This window comes from Pseudophryne corroboree, chromosome 1 (assembly GCF_028390025.1).
Source record: "Pseudophryne corroboree isolate aPseCor3 chromosome 1, aPseCor3.hap2, whole genome shotgun sequence".
NCBI lineage: Eukaryota > Metazoa > Chordata > Amphibia > Anura > Myobatrachidae > Pseudophryne > Pseudophryne corroboree.
The window spans coordinates 303,754,362-303,764,296 of NC_086444.1; the positions used below are offsets into that span (position 1 = coordinate 303,754,362).

Consider the following 9,935-nt stretch of genomic DNA (forward strand, 5'->3'; position numbering starts at 1 on the left):
ATATACATGCCCACGGTAGCAGTGCCACTTATACACATACCCACAGTAATAGTGGCACTTATGTACATGCCAACGGTAGCAGTGCCACTTATACACATGCCCACTGTAGCAATGCCACTTATACTCATACCCACGGTATCTGTGCCACTTATGTACATGCCCACGGTAGCAGTGACACGTATACACATGCCCATGCCACTTATACACATGCCCACGGTAGCAGTGCCACTTATACACATACCCACGGTATTTGTTCTGCTTATATACATGCCCATGGTAGCAGTGCCACTTTGGTACATGCCCACGGTAGCACTGCCACTTATACACATACCCACGGTATCTGTGCCGCTTACATACATGCCCACGGTAGCAGTGCCACTTATACACATGCCCACGGGAGCAGTGACACTTATACACATACCCACGGTATCTGTACCACTTATGTACATGTATCTGTTCTGCTTATATACATTCCCACGGTAGCAGTGCCACTTATACACATGCCCATGGTAGCAGTGCCACTTATACACATACCCACGGTATCTGTGCCGCTTACATACATGCCCACGGTAGCAGTGCCACTTATACACATGCCCACGGGAGCAGTGACACTTATACACATACCCACGGTATCTGTACCACTTATGTACATGCCCACATTAGCAGTGCCACTAATACACATGCACACGGTAGCAGTGCCGCTTATACATATGCCCACAGTAGCAGTGTCGCGTTATCTGTGCTGCTTATATACATGCCCACGATAGCAGTGCCACTTATATACATGCCCACAATAGCAGTGCTGCTCACATACTGTGGGTAGCAGTGCCATATATATACAGGCCCATGGTTGCAGTGCCACTTATACACATACCCATGGTATCTGTTCTGCTTATATACATACCCACAGTAGCAGTGCCACTTATACACATGCCCACAGTAGCAGTGCCACTTACACACATATCCACGGTATCAGTGCCGCTTATATACATGGCCACGGTAGCAGTGCCACTTATACACATTCCCACGTTAGCAGTGCCATTTATTTACATACCCACGGTATCTGTGCCGCTTTTATATTATTATATTATTTTAAGTAAAGTGGCTAAACTTTACTTAAAATAATAATAGACACTTATTTTTTGAATATATTTTGCTTGAAGTTGTCTTTATTAATAAATTCTCTCAAAGGGATCTCACTGAGCAGAGGTTGAGACAAGAGGGGTGTCATTCGGCTCCCCAGCTGATGAATGTATGCAACAGGTAGCAGGGTAGAATCACTGGAAGTGTTGTGGATCTCTGATAATCTCAGGTCTCTGAGGAGTTAAGTGAAAAACTACTGTCTCCCACTGTGATGCTCTAAGACATTGACAAGATGGTGCCGCACTTATGTGCAGTATATTGGGTCAGCAGCCATCTTGGTACAGGGAGTGAAGCCTCCCTGAAGGAACAGTATGGAATCTGCTCAGGAGATGAGAAGGTGGTGGAGTTTGATACATTACGGGGCCAGAGTACCATCGGACCAGGTGGGCTTCGGTCTCCAGTCGAGTTGGTACACACCTGAGCACCTTTTTGGTTTGGAGTTGGGGAATACCTTGAGTGGAGAGTGAGCCACGGTATCCCTGGTAAAGATTAATCAACACAAGGGGTGGCAAATGGCCCCTTATGGCCCCTTGTGATGTGATGGGGGCTGGGCTGAAGTTGGGCCCTTCCCCCCTTGAAATTGGGCCCTTATAGCCCCCTTGTGATGCGATGGAGGCTGGGCTGAAGTTGGGCCCTTGCCTCTTCTTCTGTTTGGGTCAGCCACAATTAAAAGGGTTAAATCTAGAATAAATAGGGACTTCATTTAAATAGGCCATCCCTCCTTGCCACCATACCATTTGCTTAATAATAAAAGCTGACATTTTTTATTGCCAAAAATTAATTCTGGTGTCGGTGTCAGTTATTTCTTTAGAGTATGTTTGAGTATGTGTGTGAATGAAGAATAGTCTACGATAGACATTTTATGTCGGTTCACACTGGGTGTTAAAGCTAAAGATACCTTTATGAGCCTAAGTGACCTCATCACTATGTAAGTTTAGGTACGCTGTACCTGTTATATGGATTCAGAATAATCATCACTATACTCTTTGGTGGAGGGTGTCTCCAGAAATATCAAATATACTACACTATATTGTCTGTTTTCTGGTTTTACTTTTGAGGATCTTCATTTTGACAGACGATGGATTACATATGTGAATGAGAAACCGATAAAAAGAAAATTGGGTTACATCCTTGTAATTAATGGACTAAAGAACTAAGGGGTATATTCAACTTAAGTCGGATCCATTCCGACATGTATTTGTCGGAATGGATCCGACAACCCCTATTCAATCTCATCTCAATTCGACTTTTTCAAGTCGAATTGAGATGAGGGACGCAGAGAACAGCCAGCGGGCATACAGGGGAGATCAGCGCTACAGTAGCGCTGTAGGAGGATGTCTCACAGACGCCCAACTTCACGGCAGTGTCCATCCGGCTCCAGCAAGCATGCCGGATTGTTTCCCCCGGCATGATGTCGGACTGAGATGGTCGAAAAGGGGGCCAAAACCTATCGGTATTGGCCCCGTTTTCGACACAAACACGTGGATCGGCAGCTATTCCGCCGATCCACGTGCTTTTCAATAAGTCGAATTCATCGACTTGTCGAAAAATTTAGGGATATATTGAATAGGTCAAATCAGGATTCAACCTTAAAAAGTTGAAAACTGACGTCTTTTCGACAGACGGCAGTTTTCGACTTCAATTGAATATACCCCTAAGTATTCCCTCATTTTGATTGGAACAGAATTATGCGCTATTTCCTGTAAACTTTTTTCCATAATAGACAACAAGGGCCTCAAACCAGAAATAACCAGTCTTAGCCGGTCTGGTGGGGTGTGTGAGGTCATGCTGTGATGTCATAATGGCAAGTGCCAATACAGGGCTCTGCTGTTGCTGTCTCTTGCATATGCCTCAGAGGCCTGGCACGGCATAGCACACTGGTAGAAGGTTAGTGACTGGACAAAGATAAGAGCAGCTTAATTCGAATCGTCAGCAGACTTTTAGCATGACTATTATAATATATGACTAATGACCTTGGGGATAGCTTAGTATTGGATATAAACAAAATCTCACACCTACTGGGACAGTACCGTTACCTAACAACACCAAGCGGCTGCAAATGGGCCATTGGAGATATGTGCAGAGCGCTGTCTAGATGGGCCTATAATGTTCCTAATTAAATCCTTTATGTGCAGCTGCACCCATGACATCTCCTTGGAGTGATTTGATGAACCTATAATGTTGCAATTTAAATCCCAGTGTGCCAGTATTGCAGGCTGATCCATTTCTATTAATGTAAAGAGATGTAAAAGAATTTAATTGTGCTTTAATCATTACTTTTGTTTTTATCCAAAATTATATACAGGTGTAGCAGGGATATGCAGTCAGTGGAGGCAGGGGAGGCAGTGCATCCCCTGTCATTCCTTATTAAAAACATAGAAAGAAGATACTTATGACACATATTCTGTGTCATAAGTATATTTTTTATATTATGTAATTTTTTTTAGATTGTAAATGGCTGTTTAAATACATTTGTGCGGCACCGAGAACGGTGCCTCCCGCTGTGCATTGTAATCGGCCAGAAGCAGGGGGCGGGGCCAAGCAAAGGGCTGTAAAAGCCCATTGAAAAAAGTAAAAGAAGTGGCACCTGCCCTAGTACCGCAGAACAGCAGGGATGTGCTTTCAGCCTATCTAAAAGCACGCCCCTGTCACTGTGATTGGTCACTGGGCAGCAGCTGCAGCACTGACAGTGACTGCATCCGGCTGTCACTGGCAGTGCTGTACGGGGCAAAGGGCGTGCATAGCAGTGGCAGCGTCTTAGTGCAGCGCTCCCCTCTCCTTTGTCTTCCGCCAGCTCCGTCCTCCCAGGCAACAGCATAACCAGGTCGGGGACACTCTCTCTCTGCGGCTCTCCCCTCTCCATCGTGTTCCGCTGGCTCCTTCCTCCCAGGCAGCAGCATAACTCTCTGCGGCTCTCCCCTCTCCTTCGTGTTCCGCCGGCTCCTTCCTCCCAGGCAGCAGCATAACTCTCTGCGGCTCTCCCCTCTCCTTCGTGTTCCGCCGGCTCCTTCCTCCCAGGCAGCAGCATAACCAGGTCGGGGACTCCTGCCGGCTCCTTCCTCGAAGGTAGCAGCATAACCAGGTCTCTCTCTCTCTAACTCTCTCTCTCATTTTCCCCTCCTGTGGATTAGAACGAAGTTTGTATATATAATTTTCATTTTTACAGGTACCCCTATTGGATTCTACATGGACAAGTGGACGTGATCGGCGTGGGATGTAGGTAAATATGTGTGAGTGTGTAAGTGTGTTTTAATAAATTTTTACTTTCACGGTGTGTGTGTTGTGTTTTTATTTGGGTATTTTTGTTGTAGAAGTACAGGTACCAGCGAGCCCGTTATTTCCCTGCATGCTGGTACTTGAGGTTCTCCATGTACCAGCAAGCAGTGGAGCCTTGCTGGGCCTTGTAGTTCCACAACAAAAAAACAATATTCATTTGTTTGAAACACTTATGGCTACAAATGTTTCCCCCCAGCTGTGGCATTATCTCCCTGGCTAGTGGAGCCCGGTGCTGGTTACGGGAGACCCTACATCTTTTGTCCCCTGTATTTTTGGAACCAGGACCGGACTAAGAGCCCGGTGCTGGTTGTCTACATACGGGGAACCCCTGTCCATTTTTTCCCCCAGTATTTAAACAACCAGGACCGGCTCAAAGAGCCTGAGACTGGTTATACTTAGGAGGGGGGACCTCAAGCATTTTTTTTACATTTTTTTAACCCATTCAGACCCTTTTCCATTAAGTTAATGGAAGCCCTGGACAGCAAAATTGCATTCATGTCCTCCTCCCACTCCCTTCCCAGTCCCAAAGACTCTTTTTTTTTCCCAATAAAAATGTACAGTATATCACAAGTATGATGAGCAGGCAGGCAGCGGGCATTGGCGGCATCGGACTGAGATGCAAATTAGTGGCGGAGGGCTGGGTCAGTTGATGGTGGGCGAGTTTGTAAGCCATTGGCTCAGGGGCAGTAGCGGGCATTGGCTCGGCAGTGATAGGGGTCATCGGCAGGATTCGGTGGACATTATGGCTGTAGTGCCTCACCAGCCACTGACCTCACCGCACGCCACTGGCCGCATCATAAACAGGAAGGGTAGAGCTGCAAAGGAGGTCATGCCCCTCTCCCAGGGCCGTCCCTGCCGCCGACTGTCACCCAGACAGCGCCAGACGTACTTACAGCTATACTAGTGAAAGTGCTGCAAGAAGTCACAGGGCATTATCACCCTCCTCCTCCTGTAACAGCTGGTCCTGTGTGTGATGTCTAAAGTTGTTCCTTCCCTTAGCAAAACGTGCCCATATGGCATTGGTGGTCAAACTTGGTCCTTAAGGATCCTTGACAGATCTCCTTGTTGATGCACAAGTTTATGATTACCACATGAGACACATTTTCAAAAAATACAGGTGATGTTAAGAATTTACAACCCCCCGCCAGTGCAGCCTGTACTGCAAATGTTGGCCGACACCAGTGATGAGGCGGGCACCACTGTGGACAGGCAGGCATGGAAGCATTGAAGAGCCATTCATGTACAGTCGGTGCGGAGGTGTGGCCCCCTCCCCCCAACCCGATTGCAGGCTGCGTCCACCTCCGTGTCCAAGCTCCCCTGAACCACACAGGGAAGAGACGGGTGTGAGCAGGGCCGGTTCTGGGGCTTTGCGCGCCCCGGGCGGCAATGGGGGCCGGGCGGCAATGGGGGCGTGGCTTCATGCAGGGGGTGTGGTCATTTACGCCCTCTGTACAGACTGAAATGTGCCCCCCGCTGCTGCTGGCCGCTGTGAAGCCCTTCGTAGAGAGGTCCTTTAATGGCGGTGCGCGATGACGTCATCGCGCACCGCACAGTAAAGGACCTCTCCACGAAGGGAAACTCTAGTTTCCCTTCACAGCGGCCAGGGGCAGCGGGGGGCACAGCAGCAGCGGATCTTGCCCTGATGCGGCGCCCTCCGGATGGCGCTGGCGCCCTCCGGAAGGCGGCGCCCCTGGCAAAAGTCCTGCTTGCCCGTGGCAAGATCCGCTACTGGGTGTGAGCTACTGGAAAAGAGGGACCCATCAATTCCACTCAGGCTGTCCAAGTGTCCATCCATCCTGTGAGAGCCTGCTGTCAGCATGGAGGGAGTAACGGTGGCTGGCACCCGGGAGCTGCAAAGAAGAGGTGAGATCATTGTTCAGCTTATTCTAACTTGCTCGCCGAGTCCCTTCCACTTTCATCCTGCCCACTTCTTCCCACCACTACTCCCATCCTGTCCCCCCTTTTATTACTCCCTGCCTTCCCCCCTACTCTGCACTACTCTTACTCCCATCCTGACCTCCTTCCATTACTCCCTGCCTGTCCTCCTACTCTGTACTACTCTTACTCCCATCCTGTCCCCTACTTTCCACTACTACTTTCATTCTCTCCCCTGCTTCCCACCACTACTACTTTTGGGGCCGATTCACACCTGATTGCTGTGCTGCTACTTTTGTTGTCCTGCAATCATATAGTCGCCGCCCAAGGGAAATGTAAATTCGCCCCATGCAAGTGTGCGATCACATGTGTACGCTGTGCAAAAATGTCCCTCAGTCAGCGGACAGTTGTGAATCTGTTCAGTCACATGCGCAGTCCATCGATAATTGCCCGCTGTACAAAAGTCTCAGCAGCGATCAGGTCTGAATTGGGCCCTTAGTCTGGCCCCTGCTCCCCACTACTACTTCCAGCCTGCCCCCTGTTCTCCACCACTACTACTTCCAGCCTGCCCCCTGCTCTCCACCACTACTACTTCCATCCTGCCCCCTGCTCCCCACCGCTACTACTCTTAGTCTGGCTCCTGCTCCCCACTACTATTCCCAGCCTGCCCCCTGCTCTCCACCACAACTAGTCCCAACCTACCCTCTGTTCTGCACTTCTACTGCTCCCATCCTGCTCACTGCTTCCCACTATTACTCCCACCCTACCCCCAGCAGTGGCGGAGTGTTTGGAGCTTGTGCTCCATGCCTCACAGTACAGTACCCATCCTAACTAACACCCCTGCCCCTGGAACATACCCATAAGCTGCTCTATGCCCCGCCCTTCTGAACATACAGTACCCCCCCAAAGCCAGTGGGTACATACACTACCCACCCTACCACCTCCTTCTCCTGGCCCCAGGGACACACATTCCCCACTGGACCCCTAGACACAGTCCTCTCCTGAGTGCTGAAGGATGACTCTTCATGAGTCATGAGGCTCCCGCCATCTTGTTCCTCTTATAGGACAAGTTTGTAAGATTACTGGACCAATCTTAGCACGAAATTACCTATTTTAGAATGAGAAGAAGAAGAAGAAGAAGAAGGGCAGTGTCACTTATACATAAATTATTGGGTACTTGGTTTTCACTAGAATAATGATTTAATTTTCTGCATCTGTGAAAGGCAACTCCTAATTGTGGACGTTGTGTGGTGTCAAAGAATTTTTCCCACATAACAGGCCGTCACTCATGCTTGTATTTCTTTTGTGGCTGATATGTCACATGGCGACTAAAGCAGGTGGCTGCACATAATCTCATTGTTCTGTTGACCACTGTACCATATATGTTTAACAAACCCTCAATATATAGCGGTCATACTATATATACCTGGGTGACTCAAGAGGGTGAGTACAATATTTGCGGTCATACCTCACTGGAGATGCCCAATCTCTTCTGACCTTGGAAGCTAAGCAGTGAAAGGCCGGGTTAGTACTAGGATGGGAGACCACCTCTGAACACCCTGGTACTGCAACAAATTGACTCCCCAACACAGTGTCACTTATACATATACTATTGGGTACTCGATTCTCACATGACCAATGATTTAATTCTCTGCATTTATAATAATCCATAATGGATATCTGCAGAATAAATGATGGTCACATGTCACATATTACATGAGTTTCAATGTGCAATGTTTAATTAATTCTGGTACCACAGCTATTAATTTCCGGCAACTGGTAGATTGTGATATGGATATCACACATGATTTATAATCTTTTTCTATATTTTCGCGAAGCTTCTATATTCATATGCAGATACTCCTTAAATCCTATTTTATGAGTTACCTATTAAAAATGTTTTTATCAGTATCAACATGTTACAATGTTACCCTCTGAATTAGAGTGCTCCCAAAAAAGAGTCTACTTTCCAACACTTCTTTGTTTTGGTTTTTCTCGACTTCCACGTGTATGCAGACGCTAAGGCCTGCGACTCGGTCTGGCGGGTTTTATCTCCAGTGTACACAACCGCAGCGTCTATGCTGCAACCGAGTATCCTCGTGGTAGCGTCTGAGCCGGAAGTGAGGTCATTCAGTTCATGAAACGAGAGACACGCGGGAACTGGCCATGAACTCGGAGGAGGGACGGCCAGGAGAGCGTCTGAATCCCCCCGTTGACTTAAACTCCCAGGATCGCGGCCTCTACCTAGTCCTGGCGCCTATGATCCCCGGAGCATAGCGCTGTCACACTCAAGATGTTCGGCGCATCAACACACTGTTTGTAGTCTCCACCAAATCAGTGTAGCTGTGTCCTGACCCCTCTAGTAAGAGGAAGTCCATAGACTCACCATCTCCCCATGCTCCGGCCACAGCCTGATTACGTCTGCTGGACCTGCTAGAACATCCGACACAGACGCCCATCGAGACAGCACTGAAACCCGAAGGTAAGCGTTGTTGCGACCCGGTGGAGAGTTGTTGGAGCGACTCTTTCTAATATGCGTTTAAGACGCTGTTAAGAGAAGTTGCTCTAAAAAAACATTATAGTAAGTCTATAAAAATAAAGTAATGAAAACTTGAGGCTGCTTTCATAGCAGCCCTGTGACCATGCGGCTTCCTGCCGCACCAAGCAAAAAACTGATCTGACTGAGTCAGTGGGCAGGACTATATAGTGGAGGCCCAAATGCATCCTGGGAGGCCAGAAAGCTCGTGACCGTGTTGGTGCCATTTTCGCTGTCGCTCGACAATATCCCAATGTTATCCTGTGGATAATCCTGTGGACCCAGCCAGAGAAAAACTTTGTCGCCGCTCTGCGATACAATCGTTCGCACTTCTGCTAAGCTAAAATACACTCCCAGTGGCCGGCGGCATAGCATTTGCACGGCTGCTAAAAACTGCTAGCGAGCGATCAACTCAGAATGACCCCCTTTGTGACTACTTACCGGTGACAGGGAATGGCAAAGATCGGCAGGCAGCCGCACCAACTTTACTAAACGGGACAATCCACAAGGTGTGTGGGGAGGGGGAGTTTAGGGTGTGCTGTCATGGGCCCTTGGAATCTCGGACACTAAACCCATAGGAAGAGATGGCCCTGCCTGATCCTCGGGTCCCCTCTGAACCTCTGGGCCTAGTATAGTTGTCCGCTTTGACCTCCCCTGTCGCCGGGCCTGACTGCACCATGCATCACCATTATATTTGAGTGTGCCTTGGCAATATTTAAATCTTGTTCAGTGTGCCGCGAGTTGCAAAAGGTTGAAAATCTCTGTGCTACAGTGTCGTCACCATGTTGTTATAAAAACGCCCCAAAACCACCAAAAGACGTGCATTTGTGGATGGGCTGCGGGAGGGGCCGGCAGGGGCCCCAGTTTGCTACCCCTCCTCAGTATGCCTATGCTGTAGCCAGTAGAAGAGGTGCCATCTTCCCGGTGATCTCTTCAGGAAAATGGCGCCACACATAGAAAGCAAAGACTATGGCACTGCTCCTGATTGGCTGCCACGAGCTGTGATTGTCTCACGTACCTGCGGCAGAGACCGGACTGATTTGAAATACCCATGCCGCTGCCAGAGACCAGACTGACGAGCAGAAGAGGCGCACGCTCAGCGGTG

The 9,935-nt window shown here is 48.7% G+C and overlaps 1 pseudogene; it reads left to right on the plus strand.

Moving 5' to 3' along the window:
* Nucleotides 1–7,748: 7,748 nt before the first annotated feature.
* LOC134937752 (5S ribosomal RNA) lies at nt 7,749–7,868 on the plus strand (annotated as a pseudogene).
* The last annotated feature ends 2,067 nt before the right edge of the window (nt 7,869–9,935 follow it).